This window comes from Brienomyrus brachyistius, chromosome 12 (genome assembly GCF_023856365.1).
Source record: "Brienomyrus brachyistius isolate T26 chromosome 12, BBRACH_0.4, whole genome shotgun sequence".
Taxonomy (NCBI): Eukaryota; Metazoa; Chordata; class Actinopteri; order Osteoglossiformes; family Mormyridae; genus Brienomyrus; species Brienomyrus brachyistius.
Window position 1 is genome coordinate 10,663,357 of NC_064544.1, and position 2,500 is coordinate 10,665,856.

Below are 2,500 nucleotides of genomic sequence, written 5' to 3' on the forward strand. Positions count from 1 at the left end.
TGTAAAACTGTTAGTCTAAGAGACATTTAGAATAATATGGTTCCTGTGTGTAACGAGGTCTTTACACAATGATGCCTATTATAAACAACTTAACTGACCCCGACGTAATTTGAACACACAACCTTCTGATCGGGAGTCAGAGGCGCTACCGTTGCGCCACGAGGTCAGCCTCAAGCAATCCCTTAAAGTAAGTAAAACTGTTAGTCTAAGAGACATTTAGAATAATTTGGTTCCTGTGTGTAACGAGGTCTTTACACAACAATGCCTATAATAAACAACTCAACTGACCCCGACTTGACTTGCACACGCAACCTTCTGATCTGGAGTCAGATGCGCTACCGTTGCGCCACGAGGTCACACTCAGGCAGTCCCCTAAACTATGTAAAACTGTTAGTCTAAGAGACATTTAGAATTATATGGTTCCTGTGTGTAACGAGGTCTTTACACAATGATGCCTATTATAAACAACTTAACTGACCCCGACGTGATTTGAACACGCAACCTTCTGATCTGGAGTCAGACGCGCTACCGTTGCGCCACGAGATCTGCCTCAGGCCGTCCCTTAAACTAAGTAAAACGGTTAGTCTAAGAGACATTTAGAATAATTTTTTCCTGTGTGTAATGAGGTCTTTACACAATGATGCCTATTATAAACAACACAACTGACCCCGACGTAATTTGAACACACAACCTTCTGATCTGGAGTCAGAGGCGCTACCGTTGCGCCACGAGGTCAGCCTCGAGCAATCCCTTAAACTAAGTAAAACTGTTAGTCTAAGAGACATTTAGAATAATTTGGCTCCTCTGTGTAACTTGGTCTTTACACAATGATGCCTATTATAAATAACACAACTGACCCCGACGTGATTTGAACACGTAACCTTCTGATCTGGAGTCAGACGCGCTACCGTTGCGCCACGAGGTCACACTCAGGCTGTCCCTTACACTATGTAAAACTGTTAGTCTAAGAGACATTTAGAATAATTTGGTTCCTGTGTGTAATGAGGTCTTTATACAATGATGCCTATTATAAACAACTCAACTGACCCCGACGTGATTTGAACATGCAACCTTCTGATCTGGAGTCAGACGCGCTACCGTTGCGCCACGAGGTCACACTCAAGCTGTTCCTTAAACTAAGTAAAACTGTTAGTCTAAGAGACATTTAGAATAATTCAGTTCCTGTGTGTAACGAGGTCTTTACACAATGATGCCTATTATAAACAACTCAACTGACCACGACGTGATTTGAAAACGCTACCTTCTGATCTGGAGTCAGACGCGCTACCATTGCGCCACGAGGTCACACTCAAGCTCTCTCTTAAACTAAGTAAAACTGTTAGTCTAAGAGACATTTACAATAATTTGGTTCTTGTGTGTAACGAGGTCTTTACACAATGATGCCTATTATAAACAACGCAACTGACCCCGACGTGATTAGAACACGCAACCTTCTGATCTGGAGTCAGACGCGCAACCGTTGCGCCACGAGGTCACACTCAGGCTGTCCCTTACACTATGTAAAACTGTTAGTCTAAGAGACATTTAGAATAATATGGTTCTTGTGTGTAACGAGGTCTTTACACAATGATGCCTATTATAAACAACTTAACTGACCCCGACGTGATTTGAACACGCAACCTTCTGATCTGGAGTCAGACGCGCTACCGTTGCGCCACGAGATCTGCCTCAGGCCGTCCCTTAAACTAAGTAAATCTGTTAGTCTAAGAGACATTTAGAATAATTTGGTTCCTGTGTGTAACGAGGTCTTTACACAATGATGCCTATTATAAACAACACAACTGACCCCAACGTAATTTGAACACACAACCTTCTGATCGGGAGTCAGAGGCGCTACCGTTGCGCCACGAGGTCAGCCTCAAGCAATCCCTTAAAGTAAGTAAAACTGTTAGTCTAAGAGACATTTAGAATAATTTGGCTCCTGTGTGTAACTTGGTCTTTACACAATGATGCCTATTACAAACAACTCAACTGACCCCGACATGATTTGAACACGCAACCTTCTGATCTGGAGTCAGACGCGCTACCGTTGCGCCACGAGGTCACACTCAAGCTGTTCCTTAAACTAAGTAAAACTGTTAGTCAAAGAGACATTTAGAATAACTCAGTTCCTGTGTGTAACGAGGTCTTTACACAATGATGCCTATTATAAACAACTCAACTGACCCCGACGTGATTTGAAAACGCTACCTTCTGATCTGGAGTCAGACGTGCTACCATTGCGCCACGAGGTCACACTCAAGCTCTCTCTTAAACTAAGTAAAACTGTTAGTCTAAGAGACATTTAGAATAATTTGGTTCCTGTGTGTAACGAGGTCTTTACACAACAATGCCTATAATAAACAACTCAACTGACCCCGACTTGACTTGCACACGCAACCTTCTGATCTGGAGTCAGATGCGCTACCGTTGCGCCACGAGGTCACACTCAGGCAGTCCCCTAAACTATGTAAAACTGTTAGTCTAAGAGACATTTAGA

The 2,500-nt window shown here is 43.0% G+C and overlaps 10 non-coding genes across 10 annotated transcripts; all 10 read right to left on the reverse strand.

The window, feature by feature from the left end:
* Positions 1-94: 94 nt before the first annotated feature.
* Positions 95-166, reverse strand: trnag-ccc (transfer RNA glycine (anticodon CCC)). Its single transcript has one exon. It is a non-coding gene; the product is annotated as a tRNA-Gly (tRNA).
* Positions 167-474: 308 nt separating this feature from the next.
* On the reverse strand, positions 475-546 carry trnaw-cca (transfer RNA tryptophan (anticodon CCA)). The gene has a single exon. It is a non-coding gene; the product is annotated as a tRNA-Trp (tRNA).
* Positions 547-663: 117 nt separating this feature from the next.
* On the reverse strand, positions 664-735 carry trnaw-cca (transfer RNA tryptophan (anticodon CCA)). Its single transcript has one exon. It is a non-coding gene; the product is annotated as a tRNA-Trp (tRNA).
* Positions 736-853: 118 nt separating this feature from the next.
* On the reverse strand, positions 854-925 carry trnaw-cca (transfer RNA tryptophan (anticodon CCA)). Its single transcript has one exon. It is a non-coding gene; the product is annotated as a tRNA-Trp (tRNA).
* A 118-nt stretch (positions 926-1,043) lies between these two features.
* Positions 1,044-1,115, reverse strand: trnaw-cca (transfer RNA tryptophan (anticodon CCA)). Its single transcript has one exon. It is a non-coding gene; the product is annotated as a tRNA-Trp (tRNA).
* Positions 1,116-1,233: 118 nt separating this feature from the next.
* trnaw-cca (transfer RNA tryptophan (anticodon CCA)) lies at positions 1,234-1,305 on the reverse strand. The gene has a single exon. It is a non-coding gene; the product is annotated as a tRNA-Trp (tRNA).
* Positions 1,306-1,423: 118 nt separating this feature from the next.
* trnaw-cca (transfer RNA tryptophan (anticodon CCA)) lies at positions 1,424-1,495 on the reverse strand. The gene has a single exon. It is a non-coding gene; the product is annotated as a tRNA-Trp (tRNA).
* Positions 1,496-1,613: 118 nt separating this feature from the next.
* On the reverse strand, positions 1,614-1,685 carry trnaw-cca (transfer RNA tryptophan (anticodon CCA)). Its single transcript has one exon. It is a non-coding gene; the product is annotated as a tRNA-Trp (tRNA).
* A 308-nt stretch (positions 1,686-1,993) lies between these two features.
* Positions 1,994-2,065, reverse strand: trnaw-cca (transfer RNA tryptophan (anticodon CCA)). Its single transcript has one exon. It is a non-coding gene; the product is annotated as a tRNA-Trp (tRNA).
* A 118-nt stretch (positions 2,066-2,183) lies between these two features.
* Positions 2,184-2,255, reverse strand: trnaw-cca (transfer RNA tryptophan (anticodon CCA)). Its single transcript has one exon. It is a non-coding gene; the product is annotated as a tRNA-Trp (tRNA).
* Positions 2,256-2,500: the final 245 nt, after the last annotated feature.